The 19,338-nt window shown below is 52.3% G+C and overlaps 1 protein-coding gene and 1 long non-coding RNA gene across 2 annotated transcripts in view; both read left to right on the top strand.

Moving 5' to 3' along the window:
• LOC119847669 overlaps positions 1 to 19,338 on the top strand; it is a 70,227-nt gene that overhangs the window by 36,188 nt on the left and 14,701 nt on the right.
• LOC119847670 lies at positions 228 to 18,173 on the top strand. The gene is made up of 3 exons (XR_006276910.1): positions 228 to 314; positions 806 to 825; positions 18,125 to 18,173. It is a non-coding gene; the product is annotated as an uncharacterized LOC119847670 (long non-coding RNA).

The following is a 19,338-nucleotide window of genomic DNA, read 5'->3' on the forward strand; positions in this document are numbered from 1 at the left end:
TACGCTGCAACCTTCCAGCAGGGACATTTCAGGTTTCTCTGACTTATCTGTGTGGGTGCCACAAACATACCAGCCATGAAGGGGTCAGAAGTGGGGATACCTCAGAACTGTGGCAAATGGCTCGGTGGTTCCACACCCCATCGACCGGATCATGCATGTCCAATCTCTCTTCTGATCTCATTTCAGCCCACCTGTGATCAATCCCCCAGCCAGAGATTTGGCTGCATCAGAGAGACCAGCGCCGATCTCCTGCTTCCCCATCACCATGGAGGCTTCTCTTGCTGCCTGCATCCTTGCTGCTCTCCTGGCTATGGGTGAGTGGGGTCTGTTCCTACAGGAGCTGATTTCCTAACATCTCCAATGTACCAACAGCTCAGAGCTCCCTGTTGTGTAAAACTGTTAATGAACGTAACCGAAAAGCAGCCACAGAATAACGGGGGCTGAGCCAGGAACGTCTGAGTGACAACGTCTGAGGAGGAGATGACTGGAAATGGGAGGAATATTTATTCTTTAAATCACTAGAAATGTGTCCTGACTGGACACGTTTCAGAGCTGGCCAGAGACCAAGGATATTCCTGAAAGAGGATTCCCCCCCCCAGGTTTGTCTGAAAGGCAGCAGATCTGAATTTCACTAACATGAGCTCAAGACAATATGAAAGGCATTTCTGCACGATTCCCAGCTGGGGTCAAAGGACCATAACTCCATTGGTGTCAATGGGGCGAGATCCCCAATAAAATTCAAGAGAAAGTGAGGGGGCAAGGAAGCGACAAATCTAGACCTGTCATGTTCTCTCTCCTTCTCCAGGGGCCTGTCTGCAGTGTGAGGTTTGTGCTGGAGTTGGAAACAACTGCACGGGCAGTATGCAGACCTGCGCCCCTGGACAAGACTCTTGTGGCATCTTTCTTACTGAAGTCATACTGGGTAGGTGAAATGGACCCTTATCTACATGGGTCAGGGAATAGGCTGGGGAGCCAGGACTCCTGGGTTCTATTCTACACCTTCCTCTGGGACGGGAGTGGGGTGGCTGGGTTTGAACAGGCAATGACTGGGAGCCAGGACTCCTGGGTTTCTATGCCAGACCCTGTGGTCTACCTCCCAATGTGGCTTAGACTCAGCATTGCAAGCAGTGGTTCTCAAACGAAAGGCCCAGGCAGTCACAGAAAATTTGCGGGGTTTGCGGTTTGGACAGTTCAAATACTATCCTGGCAACAGTTTGACGTGCCGCGTCAGTAAAGGAAGACCCCATACTGTGTAAAGAAGAGGTGCTAGGTAGAATACCACCAACGGGACATGGTTGTGACTATCTGTATGAATTGAACAGAACGAGTTTGCTGTAAGAAAGTGTCTCGGACATTTTTACTAGCGAAGCCGTTGTAAATATCAGGGAACGATTTTCTATTTCAATCACGGCAAAGGGGGAGAGGAGAGAAAGCCAGGTCCTCCCTCCAATGGACAGAGCCAGCCGCCCTATGGCACTCTAAGGAAACACCACCGGGCCCACAGTGCTGCTCCAGGGGGCAGAGCCAGGTGCCAGGGCAGGGGCCTCCGGGACCCCAAAAATCACAGTGGCTGCAACTGAAGCCTCTGGTGGCCACATGGGTCCACAGTAGCTGCGCTTGGGAATCATTCTAGGTGACTAACCAGCCCGTGGGCCAGAGGCCCACTCTGGATGGGATCCGCCAAATCCAGCACGCTTAGTGGGAGCCACCTAAGCCAGCCAATAGGAAATGCTGAGGAGAGGGGTGTGGCCTAAGCCCTGCCCCTCACCCAGAGTTTGGTTGTAAATCCGCGCCCAGCTCTGGTTGGGCTCCACAGCTGGGAACCCCTTGCCGGGAGTTGGGTGTTTGGACCGGGTCAGCCCTTCCTTGCAAATGAGAGTGGTGGAGGAGGGGCTGCCCTGAGACCCCAGTGGCTAGGCACTCAGCTGGGCCATGGGGGAGCCAAGTTCAAATCCCCACTTGGCCCAAATCAGGCTGGGGACTTCAGCCCAGATCCGTCCCCTCCTACGGTTGTGCCTGGCCCCCTGGATCCGGGTGGGTCTCTCTGTCTCCCCTGTTGAAGCCGCCCCACATTGTATGAAATAGTTAAACATTCCCTGGAACCTGATTCCCCCACATCCACTGGTCTCTTGGGTATATGGAAGACAACCCCCACCCCCCTCCCTGGCTGGGCTTTGTGTAGGGCCCAATCCGGAGGGCATGCTCTGAAGGCATCTCCTGGATCAGGCCCTGCAGGTTATATCGGCAGGGGAACATTTAGTTTGTGAATCCCACCATGGGCTAACTAAGGGGTGAGCGGGATGCCCGGTTTCGGGATTTCGGCGGCCCGGCATGTACCCCCTGTTGGAAACTTTGGCAACGAAAGGGCTTTATGGGCAGGAGATTCGGGATCCCCAGAGTTACGTGGCAGCTGAGTGGGGAGCTGGAGCAGAAACAATTGGTGCCTGCTGATAGTGGGGTGGAGACACAATTTAAATTTTCACCCCTACTATGGCTTGAGTCTTGGCCCCTCCAAACACCCCCGTCTTACCCTCTGTAGCTCCCCCCATTTCTGCTCCCAGCTGTTTGCGTCTGCTGTTCCCCCCCCCCCCCACAGCAGCTACCGGCTCACTGGCTCCAGCAGCTGCTGCTGTGTAGGGAGTGGACCTGGCCACACCATGTGACCAAGCGGGGCCAGCAAACCTGGTCCTACCGCACCCCATCCCATGTGTTGCCTCTGAACTGGAGGTTATAAATGCTGGATTTAGGTGCTGAAATCACTTTGTCTAGCCCTGTGGGACCGCGGCTGACTCACTTTCCCCTCTTCGTGCCTCAGTTTCCCCTTGGGTAGAAGAAGGCTAATGGCACAGGGCCGTCATTGTGAAGAGGGCGTTGATGGGGTGGGAGTGGAAGGGGAATAAATCTCTGTCTTCTCCTCCTGTGCAGTGGGAATTAAGACCCAGAGCATTCTCAAGGGCTGTGTGACATCCAGCCAATGTAAAGCCGGTCCCGTCTCTATGAATTTTGGGAATGAAGTGACATCAACAATGAGCATCGCTTGCTGCATGGGAGATGCCTGCAAAACAGTCAATGTTACACGTAAATCTCCCCATCTCCGCCTCTCATCCTCGATCCCCCTGCACCTCCTGATGCCTGGAACCTACCCCATTTTAACTTCCTGAGACTGATCCTCCCTCCTGGCAGGGGGTGCCCCATTGAATAACACTGAGACCCTGGGTGTGTGGAGGTTGGTGGGTCGAGCTCACCAGGTGTGAAGCCAGCTGGCCCCACCCGGGGCGGGGTCCAGGGCTCCCTGCTGCAAACCCCTCCCCCGCCCCTGCTGCCCCCGGCGTCCCCGGAGCTACAGCTCCCCCTGCAGGGGGCACCCGGGGCTGAGCTTTGCAGCCCCCAGCTGCTTTCCCGGCCCCGACCCCTCCTGGGGCTCGTCCCCCGAGCTGACTGCGTTTGCTCCGCTTCTTCCCAGTGCCCCTGGCCGACCCCAGATCCAATGGCCGGAGCTGCCCTGGCTGCTTTGCTTTGTCCACTGAGCAATGCCATGAAGAGACAGTCAAGTGTACAGGAGGCGAGACCCGATGTATTGACTCCATTGGGATTGTAACGATTGGTAACATCTCTTCATTTATTCTGGGGTTATTTTTCCTTTGCTGTTTCCCCCCCGCCTGTGGGGCAGAAGTGAGATGCTGGGTGGAGGCCACTAGGTAAAGGGATCGGGTGCAGATCAGGACACCTGGGTTCTGTTCCCAGCGCTGGCTTCTGGTGTGACCTTGGGCCAGTGTCTCCCCCTCTCTGTGCCTCTGGTTCTCCTCCCAGCTGTTGCCTGTCTGTAGTTTAGTCTGTAAACTCTTCGTGGTAGGGACTGGTTTAGTCCTGGGAGCCCTTGTCGTGCCAGGCACTGTGCAGACCCACAATGAAGATAAGGGACCCATGCTGTGCTGGGCACTAAAAACTCATAGGGAGATATAGTCTGTGCCCCAGAGAGCCTGCAATCTCTGTAGGCATAGTGGGGATCATTCTCCCCATTTAAGGGTGGGGAAACTGAGGCGCTGAGCAATGCCATGACTTGCCCGAGGTCACACAGGAAGGCTGTGACAGGGCTGGGAACTGACCCTAGTTTTATGCAGTCCCATCATGTTGCCTTAACTCACTACAAAACCACCCGTTTTAGAGATCCCACTTCTTCCACCAGCACTGAGTTGCTGCTTTGTAGATGAACTGTTGGGCTAATACAGGCTTCATCTAATCCAGGTGTTGTCAGTGGGCTCCAGATTGGGGTTGCAAGTGACTTGGTCAAGGACACACAGTGAGTCTGTGTCAGAGGGGGTGGCCATCCAGGGCCAGACAGGCTGTGGGGGAGCAGAGCAAATGGGTAGATAGAGGCTGGAGTGCACGGGGAAGTTTGGATGGGGCCCTGAGGAGGGGGAGTCTGTTGTGTCTCGCTCCAGTTTGAGGAATGGAGCTGCTCCCCTGACAATCGCCTGCTTCCCCTCCCACCCCCACGTAGGTGGAAGCCCAATACAGATGGTCATGAAGGGCTGCGTTTCCGAGTCCATGTGCCTCCACTTAAAAGTGGGTTCGTCAGCCTTCGCAGGGATCAGTTCGAATCTAACCACAGACAAATGCACAGTGGCCTCCGGCACGGCGGGCGCGGCTCCAGGAGCAACCGGACTTTTCCTCCCGGCCCTCGCTGGGCTCCTCCTGTTGAAGCTACTCTCCTGAATCCCCACCCAGTGCAACGAGTGACACTGCACTCAAATACACCCTGCAACCTGCGTTAGCCCCTTTCCCCACCACGGGTTCTTGGCTCCTGGATGGACTCTGATCCCCTTGATGTTGTTGCACTGAATAAAACAAACTGGAGACCAAACTCTTTGTATTTTTAAAAATTTATTTAAATGGGGAAAAATGTAATTCTCGTGGGTGGTGCCATCAAGAAGCCAGTTAAGTACATCAGAGTGGCCACAGCTAGTCCAGAGTCCTGTCTCTGACAGTGGCACACCCAGAACTTCAGGGGCAATGCATAGCACATGGCAATTTAGGAGAGACCCACCCCTGACTTCTCCTCCTCCAGTAATTTGTCTAGTACTTTTTTGAACCCGCTATTCCGTTGCCCATCCCCACATCCCCTGACAATGAGTTCCACAGGTTAATTGTGTGTTGTGGGGAAAAAGCACGGCCTCTTCTTTGTATGAAACCTGCTGCCTGTTCATTTCATTGGGTGACCCCTGGTTCTGGTGCTGTGGGACAGGGGAAATAGCATTTCTCTAGTGACTTTCCCCAAGCATGGCATGATTTTCTAGCCCTCTGTCGCATCCCCCCTGAGTCGTCTCTTTGCCAGGCTGAACGGCCCTAATCGTTTTAGTCTCGCCTCGTATGGAAGCAGTTCCGTGCCCTAAGATAAGACTTAGAAAGATCCTAGTCGGGAAATTAGGCAGTACAGTGTCCCAGGCACCCAGGCTCTTTGCTCAGGAACAAGCTCGGAATGAAGTTCAGACAAGACCCTCCTGCAGTGACTCCCCTCGGGCCAGATTCTCACCAGGGCCAGCCTCTGACCTCGGAGCATTCAGCCCTCTGTTCACACTGTGAACTCCCCGCAGGGAGTGCTCCTGAATGAGACACCTGGGGAAGGCTTACCTGCCCCCCAAAAGGGGCCATGCACCCCAACTTCGCAGTCGGCAGTGACCCTCAGCCAGTGTGTGACACAAACAGGTTATTAGTTGTCGGGAACACAGCGTAGAACACAGACTGTTAGTACAGTAAGCAGGGAGGTTCAGGAAAGTCCATCTTGGGGGGACCCAGAGCCCTGGGCTCCCCCACCCCCCAATTCCCAAACCAGTAGACCACTCAGCTTCAAGCAGCCCACCCTCCGTCACACCCAGTGCCCCTCTTCCGCCCTTTGTGTTGCTTCCTGGGCAAATGGGTCACCTGGCCTCCACTTTTCGCTGTTCCCCAGCTCCTCCAGCTGGCACTTGCCCAAGATGGGCCCCAGCCGTTTGTTGCCAGGATACAGAGTGTCCAGCCATTGCCTGGGCCCAGGCAGCTAGAGGACATGGCAGTCACACCTGCCCTCTCGGCGTCTCTGCACGATCACACACCCTTGTCCCACCACCTAGATTCTTGTGCAACACACAGGGGAAACTGAGGCACACACAGGCTTCAGACAAAACACTAAGAAAATTCCCACTTTGGCACACACAGGCTGGGAGCTACACAGGAGAATGTCAGTTCAGCCTCCAACGGGGGTGCAAACGCTTTGGGACCTGCTGAAGGAGCCACGGTACGAAACAGATGTGCGGGACCCAATCTTGAAGTAGCAGAGCTGTGGGGCTGGCCCGTGGGAGTCTGGGGCCTGGCAATAAGAAGGGGATGTTCCCAGACAGCCTGAATCACAGTCAGACGCACGGGACACTTTGGGGTGCTGCAACACGTTCGTCTCGCTTTAGCCCCACATCCCAGGTCCCCCGTTCCGTTTCAGTCCGCCTTGTAGCAGGTCCGCCATTAATCAGAGCCTTTTGTGTGCCATCCATCCATCTCGGTTTGGGTCTTCCAAGCCGCCTCTGACCCTCCACTGTGAAGTTTAACACTCTGGTTCCTAGATATTCTTCGGATTTACCCTTGAACAAACCAGCTAAGCCTGGACCTTAAGTCTTTTACTGAGTGGCCGAGAGATTGAAGTGTTCTCCTATCGGTTTTTGAATGTTATGATTCCTGATGTCAGATTTGTGTCCATTTATTCTTTTGCATAGAGACTGTCCGGTTTGGCCAATGTACATGGCAGAGGGGCATTGCCCTGGCCACTCAGTAAAAGATTTAATGGTGGCAATTTTGCAACACAAAAGCTTCAAAAACAGACTCCAATGAGAAACTACTGAGCTTGAATTAATATGCAAACTAGATATCATTAACTTGGGTTTGAATAGAGACTGGGAGTGGCTGGGTCATGACACATATTGAATCTATTTCCCCATGTTAAGTATCCTGACACCTTCTTGTCAACTGTCTAAATGGGCCATCTTGATTATCACTACAAAAGTTTTTTTCTCCTGCTGATAATAGTTGGGATCACACATTCCTCTAATTCCGTTTTTCTCCTCCTGTGCAGCGGGAATGAAGACCCAGAGCATTCTCAAGGGCCGTGTGACATCCAGCCAATGTAAAGCGGGTCCCGTCTCTGTGAATTTCGGGGCGGGAATGAGAACACAGACAAGCTTTGCCTGCTGCGTGGGAGATGCCTGCAGAACAAGCACCGTTACAGGTACCTCTCCCCAGCTCCGCCTCTCCTGCCTCATCCCCTGCACCTCCTGCCCTACATTAACTTCCTGGGCCTGGTCCTCCTGCGGGGGTGCCCCTTGGAATAACACTCAGCCTCTGGGTGGGTGGAGTTTAGTGGGCGGGGCTCTAGGCTCCCACCAGGTGTGAACCCAGCTGGCCCCACCCGGGGCGGGGTCCAGGGATCCCCGGAGCTACAGCTCCCCTTCCGGGGGCACCTGGGTCTGAGCTGTGCAGCCCCCATCTGCTCTCCCGGCCCCAACCCGTCCTGGGGCTCGTCCCCTGAGCTGACTGCATTTGCTCCGCTTCTTCCCAGTGCCCCTGGCCGACCCCAGATCCAATGGCCGGAGCTGCCCAACCTGCTTCGCTGTGTTTACTGATCAGTGCAGTGAGAAGACCATACAGTGCACTGGAGACGAGACCCGATGTGTCAACATGGTCGAGACCCTAACAACTGGTAACCTGAGTTCATTTCTTCTGGGGTTATTTTTCCTTTGTTGGTTTATTCCCCGTCGGGCAGAAGCGAGACACTGTGTGGGGGCCGCTAGGGAAAGGTATCGGCTGCAGGTCCGGACACCTGGGTCCTATTCCTAGCTCTGGCCTCCGGTGTGACCTTGGGCCAGTGTCTTTCCCTCCCTTTATGTCTCGTTCTTCTTCCATCCATTACCTGTGTATAGTTTAGTCACTAAGTTCTTCGTGGTAGGACTGACTTACTCTTTGGACCCCCTGTTGTGCCAGATGCTTCACAGAGCCCCGACCCAGATGCGGGTCCCCTCTTCTGCCAGATGCTGAAGGACTCCCGGCAGCATACAGTTCCTGCTCCACAAAGAGGCTGCAATCGGAACAGGCAAAATAAGGATCGTTCTCCCCATTTTAAAGATGGGGGAAACTGAGGAACAGAGCGGTGCCGTGACCTGCCCAAGGTCACACAGGAAGGCTGTGTCAGGGCTGGGAATTGAATCTAGTTTTGCAGAGTCCTATCATGAGGCCTTAAATCACTGTGAAGTCACCCTTATTAGAGATCCCACCACTGCCACCAGCACTGAGCTGGTGCTTTGCTAGATGAGTGGTGCAGCTAATACTGGCTAGATCCAATACGGGTTTCATTGGTAGGCTCTAGATCTGGGCTGCAAGTGACTTGTTCAAGGACACACAGCGAGTCTGCGTCAGAGTGGAGGAGAAGGGGGAGGCCATCCCGGGCCAGACAGGCTGCGGGGCAGGTAGGGGGAGAGCAGACAGCGAGATAGAGAGCTGTGGGGGAGTCTGAAGGGGCCCTGAGGATGGGGGGACCATTGTGTCCTGGTCCAGCTCAAGGAGTGGAGCTGCTCCCCTGACAACTGCCTGTCCCCTGCCCCCGCAGGTAGAAATCCAGTGCAGATGGTGATGAAGGGCTGCGCTTCCGAGTCCATCTGCGGCCAGCTAAAAGTGGGCTCGTCAACCTTCGCAGGCATCAGTGCAAGTCTAACCAGGGCCAAATGCACAGCGGCCTCCGGCGCGGCGGATGGGGCACCAGGGCCAGGCGGGATCCTGCTGCTGCAGCTTCTCTCCTGATTCCCTGCCCGGTGCAATGGCGACACTGCATGGAAATACATCCCTGCAGCATGAGTTAGCCGCTGTCCCACCCAAGGATTCTCGGTTCCCCGGATGGAGTCAAGCCCCTTAATATTGCTGCAAACTAGAGACCAAATTCTTTGGAATTTCTTTATTTATTTCAATGGAGAAAAATTTAATTCTCCTGGGTGGTGCCGTCAAGAAGCCATTTAAGGACAGAAGCACGGCCGCACCGGGTCAGGTGAATGGTGCAGCTAGTCCAGTGTCCTGTGTCCGACAGTGGCCACTACCAAAGCTTCAGGGACAGTGCCCAGCACATGGCAATTTAGGACATAGCCACCCCTGACTTCCCCTCCCGACTTCTGGCAGTCAGAGGTTTAGGACACTCTGAGCATGGGGTTGTGTCCCTGATGATCTTGGGTAATAGCCTTTGATGGACCCATCCTCCATGAACTCATCTAATTCTCTTTTCAACCCACTTATACTCTTGCCCATCACCACATCCCCTGGCAATGAGTTCCACAGGTTAATTGTGCATTGTGGGTAAAAGTGTGACCTCTGTTCATATTAAAACTTCTGCCTGTTTATTTCATTGGGTGCATCCTGGTTTTGGTACTGTGGGACAGGGGAAATAGCAGTTCTCGAGTCACTTTCTCCACGCCATTGCATGATTTTTTAGCCTTTCCTTGCATCCCCCCTAAGTCGTCTCTTTGCCAAGCTGAATGGCCCTAATCTTTTTAGTCTCGCCTTGTATGAAAGCCATTCTGTGCCCTAAGATTAGGCTCAGAAAGACCCCAGTGGGGAAATCAGGCAACACAGGTTGGGGGTTACTCAGCCCAGGAGAACGTCAGTTCAGCCTCCAGCGGGGACTGGGAGCCAGGACCCCTGAGTTCTCTCCCTGGCTCTGGAAGGGGAGTGGGGTCTAGTGGTTAGAGCAGGAATAGCTGGGAGCCAGGATGCCTGAGTTCTATCCCCAGCTCTGGGAGAAAAGTGGGGGCGGAGTGAGTTGGAGTGGGGCTGTGTCTTGGAATCAGGACTCCTGGGTTCCATACAGAAAGGTCTGGGGATCTGGTGACTGTCACCCCCTCTCACCCCTCCCCCCCCGCAGCACACAGCCCTCCTGCTGCATCCGACCACAGTGAGGCCCAGCCCAGGGTGTGAGCTGGTCTCACTTCCATTTCCCCACAGTCACCGTAATGACACTGGTTTGAAAGTGCAGTGGAGTGGGTGTGAGGCTGCGTCTACACTTCAAACGGGGCTGCTGGGTTCTCTCCTGGGGGCGGGGAGGGGAGTGGGGGGCCAATGGCTGTGACGGGGGACCCCTGTGGAGCAGCACAGTGCCCACCGCCCTCACACAGGCGCTGCTCAGGAACAAGCCCTCACCTCCAGGGCTTTGGGCATCTGCTAACAACTGCTGACCCACTGCTGGGGTGGGGCAGGGAAACGCCTTTCGTGGGAACAGGGCTGGACAGACGCCAGTGGCTCCGAGAACACCAATGCCAGCATCTCCAAATGAACCAGGGGGCCCTCCAGCCAACGCTGCTGCAGAGCAGCGAGATCAGGGGCTTTGCTGAGGCAGTTCCCCCTTTCTCACCCGAGTGGCTGGTCAAAGGTCAGGCGCGGTTAATGTTGGGCTGGAATTGCAAAGCCCCCTGCTCCCGCGCTGGAGACGTGAGTCTCCCTGGCTCCCGTGGATTTTCTTGGATGTCTTCAGCCGTGACCCAGGAGGTCAGCTCTCTGCCCCACCCGTAGCAGGGACCCGGGGGGGGGGGGCAGGGCAGAGCATGGCAGGGGATGAGCTCCCGGCCCAACGAGGAGTGAATCACAAGCTAAGAGAAAAGGAGTACTTGTGGCACCTTAGAGACTAACAAATTTATTAGAGCGTAAGCTTTCGTGAGCTACAGCTCACTTCATCAGATACAATTTGTTAGTCTCTAAGGTGCCACAAGTCCTCCTTTTCTTTTTGCGAATACAGACTAACACGGCTGCTACTCTGAAACAAGCTAAGAGGTACATGAGTGTGAACCTGACCTGGAGTTTTGGGAGTAGGGCCGGAGACGTTTTTGCTGAGTGTTGTTTGAGGATGACCTGGTAATAAGGCAGCATGGTTCCAATGTGCAGGTTTGGTCACTTCAGCCAGTGTGAGGAGTGGCTCCTTCCCGCCCCCCGCCCAGGCCCGGCCTCCAAGGAGAGCAGTTGAGCGACCCAGATATGTCCCGGAGGGGGCGGCACAGCGGGAGAAGGACAGAGCCTCCTCACAGCAAGGTAATTCTGGTGGGGCAGGGTGTGACATCCTATACCTTGGGGGAACATCATGGAGCCCCCATATTCCTCGTTTTTATATAATTGTGATATGATATATAACACAGGCCTTGTAAGGTATCAGCAGAAAAGTTATGATCTGCTGCAAGTCATTTCTCTATCCATAGATGTGTATCATTAACGCATATGGAGTTGTGAGATTGTGTTGTATGGTGGTCACTAAAACATGCTATAAACTGGGGAATCAGCCAGATGTTAGCTCTCCAGGGTCAACAGCAAGGAAAGTGACCAATGCCTGGGTGGGGTGTGAAACAACCATCAACAGCCATTGTCCAGCAAGGGAGCTACAATGCAATGACTCACCTGCATGAGGCCACACCAGGGGACTTGCTCAGCCTTGCCCGGGGACTCAGCAATGCCCCCCAGACGTGCCTGGATTTGTGCTCCCCAAACACATGGGACTGAGGTTATAAAACAGACATAGTGGCCACATGCTGGTCATTTCTCCTGCCCCCGCCTATGCTGCAATCAACAAAGACACTGAGAAGAATACAGAAGACTCCAACCAAGGAGATTGGCCCAGATTTAATGGAAAAATCTGTATATTAAGGACTGCGATATCCAGTGGTGTGAGAAAAGCTGCTTATCTAGATGTTGCCCAGTCTAATAGGGTTGAGAGTTTAGACTGCGTGCTAATATTTTATTTCTTTTGGTAACTAACTCTGACTTTTTGCCTATCACATCTAATCACTTAACATATGTCTTCTGTAATCAAAAAACTTCTTTAATTGTTTATCTTTACCAATGAATTTGCCTGAAGCGTGTGGTAAATCTGCTCAGGTTTTGCAAAGGCTGGTGTATGTCCACTTTCCATTGATGAAGTGGGGGAGTGCAATATGATATATTTCGGAGGTGCAAGGCTGGGAGCTGGGGGGATTTAGCTGGTGTCTTTCTCTGTGTGATTCATGAGTGGCTCTGGGAGCATTCATGCAACCTAGCTGAGTGTGGGGCTCCATATGCAGTTGTGCTGAGTGAGCACAGCACCTGGAGGGGTTTGCTGCTGGTCACTAGCCAGGCATTGTGAGAGACAGCCCAGGCTGGAGAGAGTTCAGGGAGCATAGCGGTCCTACGGCCCCAGGCTGCACATCGCAGGGGATCCTGTCACACAGGAAAAGCGTAGTGGGAGGTGCTGGCACTGCTGCTGTAGTGTCCCTTGGGGGCCCACAAATATGTTTGGCAGTGGGCCCACAAAAGGTTTACCTGGCCCTGCCTGTACGCTTTGTTCAATGGTGTGGGGATAAAGGCGCACGTACACACACACGCACACACACACAGACTTTTTTTAAGATAACCTGCGAAAAGAGGGCATAAGGGTAAGAGATTTGTTCTGCATTTCAGGGGAAACTTTGACAACGGTTTGAAATCTGTATGTAGTGAAATGGGTTCATATCCGTTCGTTGTGAGTTGGCAAGGTTTAAGCCTGGGCAAGACAAAATCTCTCCCCAAACTCATGAAGCATCAGGTTCCACCTCGGGGTTTTACCCCCCCAGTGTCAGGCACAGCGAACGAAAACCTCTTACAAAGCTGTGGCGAGACCTGGATGCACGCAGGAGGGGTGAAACTGCAAGACTGGGCATTTCTAACAGAGATGAGGAACACTCACCTAACCAAAACACTTCTTTGCCTTTATGTGCTCCGTGATATTTTCTAGAAGAGTCTCAAAATCAACAACATATCATCAGGTACGTGATCCTCCCAGGCTCTTTGTTAGTGATTTACAATTCGACAGCCTAGTGAAAAGAGTGATTCGAAAGACTGGCAAAATTGGGTGTGGGAGAGGGGAATATTACCTCGTGACGTTGGGGGTTGCTTCTCTAAGAAAAGCACTTACTAACGAGAAAACATGGCAATTATTAAAGAACAGATACACGCTGTTTCACTAAGAAAAAAACCAACTGAACAAACCCAAACCAGATTTCAGACCATTGTCAAAGATTTCCCTGAAATCCAGATTAGTGCTTTTATCCCCAGGCCCTGGTTGTTGTTTTTTTTTTCAGGTTTAACGTTCACAAACGTAAGACTGGTTTAAAACGTTACTTGATGGTCTTTTTTGAATGGCACTGGACCTTTGATTTAAAACTTTCTGTTCAGCCGAAGGATCTGGAGAAGGTGGCAGTTTTAAACTAAACATGCAACCTAAAAGCAGGAGGAGGTACACAGCCACTAGCAGCCCTGCGCAAAACTCCAAGCCCAGCCGTGGCTTGACTGGTAAAAAAGTCTATGCCATTATGAACATTCATCAAGGCGTCTACATTTGTCGTGATATTTTATAGAGCTACCTGCAAAACAATTCCCCTGCCCCCCAGCACACACCCATTTTACTCATCATGACATTAAAACAGCTCCAAAGAATTAATTTTCTGGCATTTATCTAAAACTTCTCATAAATGGTCCCAAGCTTTTCACACTAGCATTCACTTGCATGCAAACCCAACCCCCCCTCCCCCCAAAAAACCTTCAACCAAACACTTCGCCAAATGCAGTAAAAGTCTATTGTAGGGTCAGTATTCATAAATTGTGAAGAAAATTTTAGGTTACAGGGTAAAAAACCCTCATTTACACAGGGCTTTCTACAGTTACAAAAATAAAATTTGAAAAGAGCATTCATAGCTTCCTAATTGCTGGCAGAGCCGAGATAATGGCACCATCTGACACCTCCACCAGCACCTACCTGTTTTCTTGACTTTTGAGCTACTATCTTAAAAAAACCATCTCTTTCAAACCTCCTCTCTTTTCCTGATTTTTCCAGATGGTTCCTGTAGGGGCAAGGTTGCAGAAGATTGGCGAGGAGCTAAGTGGTGAACTGAGTATGTGACTGGATGTAAGTGGAGGGTGCAGGCAGTTTCAATGAACTTTGTCCGACAGACCCTGCCAAAAGACATTGTAGCCTAGCTCAGCATATTTTTGCCTGTAAACAAGTCAGTTTATGTAACAAGCATAAATCATACATATGCATCCGGTGAAGTGAGCTGTAGCTCACGAAAGCTTATGCTCAAATAAAGTTGTTAGTCTCTAAGGTGCCACAAGTGCTCCTTTTCTTTTTACATATAAGAATGTAGCCAGCTGTTGACTCCATGTAACCCTGAAATAAGTGCGGAGAATATAGCACCGCAGAGGACTCTCCCTGGTGGAGTCCTGCCTGGGCAGCTGTCCCAAACGGCCAGAATCCCCCGCAGCCCCTCCGCGCGTCCTACGGTCTCCCCGCGCAGATTGGAGCGTAAGTTCTTCCTTCCTTCCTTCCTTCCTTCCTTCCTTCCTTCATCCAATAAAGCATAGTTTACTATTCTTAGGTCTGAGTGTTCTCCTTTCGCTGGTATCTTCCCCCTTGTCCCTTGCAGGCATAGTTCCTAAAACTGCATCTTCTCCAGCTAAACATACAGTTGCTAATCAAAGGCCTAATGCAATAGAAATGACATGAAAAAAAGTTGTACGATATGAATTATCTTAAACTTTTCAATAATAAATGCAAAGATTGGAGGAGTGAAGAAGATCAAAAGATACACAAACACATCCCAAAAGCATGCAAAGAGACAAATGAAAAATGGCTAGAATAAAGAGGCCTTGAAATCGAAGAATATGAAGTCAGACACAACCACAAAAAGATTCATTGCACCATAGAAAGACCATGAGTCAAATAAGTTAAGGAAAGGAAGTTAAGAAGAGGAACAAACTCTATCAAAATTAATGAGTCAGAGTATGCTACAAAGCCAACAGCGTCCTGGAAAGAAGGATGGAATATGTGAAGGAGCATTTGATTCTGAAAAACTGGAAAATATAGAGATTGAAATTGGAGAAGAAAAAACAGCGGCTATTACAATGTGGAAACTAGGCAGAGCGCTAAAAAATATAAAGCGAGGGAAAGTAGCTGGGGAGGATTGTATTGCGGTTGAAATGCTACAATCCCTGAAGGACGATTTGAATTCTTACCTGCTAAAACTTCTCAATCAGATGTATACACCAGGAGAAATTCTGGAGGACTCCAAGAGGTCAATCTCTATTCCTCACCAAAGGTTGATAATGCTAGAGACTGAGAAGAACAGTGAACTATAAACCCAAGAAGCCGCACACTCACAGATCTGTGGAAAACTGTTGGCACATGGACACATCTTGAGACAAGAATGAGCAAAAGTCAGATGGGTTTCGACCAGGAGTGAGTACAGGGAGGCAGCTTTTGCCCCGAGGGTCTTATGTTAGGATGGGAAAGAAGTATTTTGTAAATAGACTACTGAAAGCGATTTGGCAACATCCAACATAAGAAGATGATACATATCCTTGAAGAATGTAGGATTGATTTCCAAGATCTGTAATTAGTAACAAGCTTGTTCTGGGGACAGAAAGCAGCAATCCGAATGAAGTATGAACTGCGTATTGCAGCATTAAAGAGGTAAATGCCATGGTTGCGTTGTATAATTCCAACTATTTAGCATATACATAGAAGTTAGAATAAGGGAACATTTAGAAGACACCGAGCATGGCGTGCAGGTCAATAGCGCAGACATCAACAACGTAAGACACGCCAAGGAACCAATTCATATCACTTTGAGGAACTTCAGAACATACTTACTTTTGGGAGCAATGGCAGCAAGAAATATGGAAAGACAATTAACGATAGGAAGACAAAAAATATGGTGATACGTAAAGGCCATAATGCACATGGAAGGCAACACCTGTATCTCGACAGTCAAATGGGGAAACAAATGAATAGTTTCCCCTATTTAGGGAGTTTAATAACGTCTGATAGAGGAGGTGAGAAAGAAATCAGGAGAAGGAAATCAGGAGAAGTTTGCAAAAACTGCATCCAACAACTTCCCACAACTTCTGTGTTGTCAAAAGTTAAAATGATGCATCTGCACTAGATTGCTGCAGTGCGGCATGTGGTCAGGCCTGTTGTACCAACGAGAATAACATCTTTCTGTAGACATGAAGCTCGGTGATCGCAGATTAGCTCAATTCAAGGACACAGACAGTCGGGCAAGATGTCAGGCAAAGCAGGAAGAGGTGGAAGGAGAGCCAGCTAGGTTGGAGCCATCACCCAATGGGCTGGTCTCCAAGGCAGAGGGGAAGTTTTACACCTCTGTCCCAACGGTAGAAGAGACCACACCATGCTAGCAGGCTGCTGCGCTGGCTTTATCCTGCCTCCATGTGGTACCTAGCAGAATGTGAGAAGATTCGTCCCTCTGATCCCACAGCTATCATCAGGTTTGTTACGTCCCCCAAAGCAAAACATACAAAGGGATAAGGTGCAAACCGTTAAAGGATTTATTGAATCAAGGTAAGTGTGGCTCAGTGATGCGGTTACCCCAGAACTGTGGTAACAGCTTTGAGGATCCACCCACCCTATCAACTGGATGTGGCATGTGCAACGTCTCTTCTTATCTCATTTCAGCACATCTGTGATAAATCCCCCGGCCGCAGATTTGGCTGCATCACAGAACCCAGCACCGATCTACTGCTTCCCCCTCACCATGGAGGCTTTTCTTGCCGTCTGCATCCTCCCTGCTCTCCTGGCTACGGCTGAGTGGGGTCTGTTCCAACATGGGCTGATTTCCTAAATTCTCCAATGTACCAACAGCTCAGAGCCGCCTGCCAGGTGAGACTGTTAATGGATGTAACTGAAAAGTAGCCACAGAATAACAGGGGCTGAGCTGGGGGCGTCAGAGTGACAATGTCCGAGGAGGAGAGGGCTGGAAGTCACAAAGTCCCTGAGACAGCGAGTGAAACAATTCTGGAAATGGGAGGAAATATTTATTTTTTATATCACTAGAACCATGTTGTGATTGGGCATGTTTCAGAGCTGGCGAGGACAAGGACATTTTCGAATGGGGACAAGGACATCCCCGTCTGTTGTGTGACAGGAAGCAGATCTGAATTTCTGTAAAAAGAGCTCAAGGCTATTTGAAGGGCAGTCTTATGAGATCCCCAGCTGGTGTCAGGGGGGCGCAGCTGCTCTGGAGTCAAAGGGGCCAGGGCCCAGCCGGTGTCAAGGGGGTGCAGCTGCACTGGAATCAGTGGGGCCAGGGCCCAGCCGGTGTCAGGGGGGCGCAGCTGCTCTGGAGTCAATGGGGCCAGGGCCCAGCCGGTGTCAGGGGGGACGTAGCTGCACTGGAGTCAGTGGGGCCAGGGCCCAGCCGGTGTCACGGGGGCGCAGCTGCACTGGAGTCAGTGGGGCCAGGGCCCAGCCGGTGTCAGGGGGACGCAGCTGCTCTGGAGTCAATGGGGCCAGGGCCCAGCCGGTGTCAGGGGGGCGCAGCTGCACTGGAGTCAGTGGGGCCAGGGCCCAGCCGGTGTCAGGGGGGCACAGCTGCACTGGAGTCAGTGGGGCCAGGGCCCAGCCGGTGTCAGGGGGACGCAGCTGCTCTGGAGTCAATGGGGCCAGGGCCCAGCCGGGGTCAGGGGGGCGCAGCTGCACTGGAGTCAGTGGGCCAGGGCCCAGACGGTGTCAGGGGGACGCAGCTGCTCTGGAGTCAATGGGGCCAGGGCCCAGCTGGTGTCAGGGGGGCGCAGCTGCACTGGACTCGATGGCAGGTGTGACTCAGCCCTTGCTGCACCACACTGGAGAGCAAGACCAGCTCACACCTGCTGGGGATCTCTCTGGGGTTTGTGAGTTGGGAAAAAACATTGGGGAACTAAAATCTGCAGCGAATCCGGGAAGATGCAGCCACAGAGCAGCATAAAATGCCTGTAGCCAGCTGGGACTGTTGACAACGCTGGGGCAGCACGTTGATGAGGCATGAGGGACTCCAGGGCGCTGTACCCGGAGCTTCCCCACAGAGTAGGGTGACGAGATAGCAAAGGTGAGAAATCAGGACAGGGGGTGGGGGGTAATTGGCACCTATATAAGACAAAGCCCCAACTATCGGGACTGTCCCTATAAAATCGGGACATCTGGTCACCCTACCACAGAGCCCAGGGGAAAGCGAGGGAGGGACAAATCCAAGTGACTCATGTTCCCTCTCCATTGCCAGGGGCCTGTCTGCAGTGTGAGGTTTGCGATGGACCAGGAACCAGCTGCATGGGTGACCTACAGACCTGCGGGGCAAGATACTTGTGGCATCGCTTGGATAGACTCCACATTGGGTAGGTGAGAGGGACCCTAACCAACATGGGTCAGGGAACAGGCTGGGGAGCCAGCATGCCTGGGTCCTATTCCAGTCCCAACTCTGGGAAGGGAGTGGGGTGGATGGGTCTGAGCAGCGTTTAAGGAGCCAGGATGCCTGGGTTCTATGTTAGACCCTGTGGGCTAGCTCCACAAGGGGGCCTTTCCCCTCTCCCCTCCTACAGTTGTGCCTGACCCCCTGGCTCCTGGTGTGTCCCTCTCAGTTTCCCACGTCCATGAGATGCGTCTAACCCATTGAGCTCTTGGGTATACGGGGGGTTCCCTTTCATCTCCTCCCATGACTGGGTTTTGTGCAAGGCTGGGTTTTGTGCACGGGTGCTCTGAGGGCGTCCCCTGAATCAGGTCCCACAGGTGATATCAGCAGGGGAATGACAAGTCTGTGAATCCCACTGTGTCTAAGGGGTGAGCGGAATGCACGGCATCGGGATTTTGGTGGCCCTGCATGTACTCATTGGTGGAAACTTTGGCAATGAAAGAACTTTATGGGCAGGAGATTCGGGGCCCCCAGGGTTAGGCAGCAGCCAAGTGGGGAGCTGGAGGATCTAAATGCTGGATTTAGGTGCTGGAATCACTTTATCTAGCCCTGCGGGACCTTGGGTAAATTGCTTCTTCGCCATGGGCCTCAGTTTCCCCATGGGTAGAGGAAAGCTAATGGAACCTGGGCATCGTTGTGAAGAGGGCGTCAATGAGGTGGGAGTGGAATTGGAATAAATTTCTGTCTTCTCCTCCTATGCAGTGGGAAGGAAGACTCGGACAATTATCAAAAAGCGTGTGTCCTCCGACGTGTGTAAAGTCAGCCCCTTCTCCGCAAATTTTGGCAATGCAATGACAAGGACGAGCTTCAAATGCTGCGTGGGAGATGCCTGCAGAACCACCAGTATTACAGGTACCTCTCCCCATCCCGGCATCTCCTCCTCCATCCCCCCGCACCTCTTGCTGCCTGGAATCCACCCCAGGTTAACTTCCTGAGACTGGTCCTCCCGCCCTGCAGGGGGCGCCCCATGGAATAACACTGAGCCCCTGGGCAGGTGAAGTTTATTGGGTGGGGCACTAGGGTGCCTCCAGGTGTGAACCCAACTCTG

This window comes from Dermochelys coriacea, chromosome 24, assembly GCF_009764565.3.
Source record: "Dermochelys coriacea isolate rDerCor1 chromosome 24, rDerCor1.pri.v4, whole genome shotgun sequence".
Taxonomy (NCBI): domain Eukaryota; kingdom Metazoa; phylum Chordata; order Testudines; family Dermochelyidae; genus Dermochelys; species Dermochelys coriacea.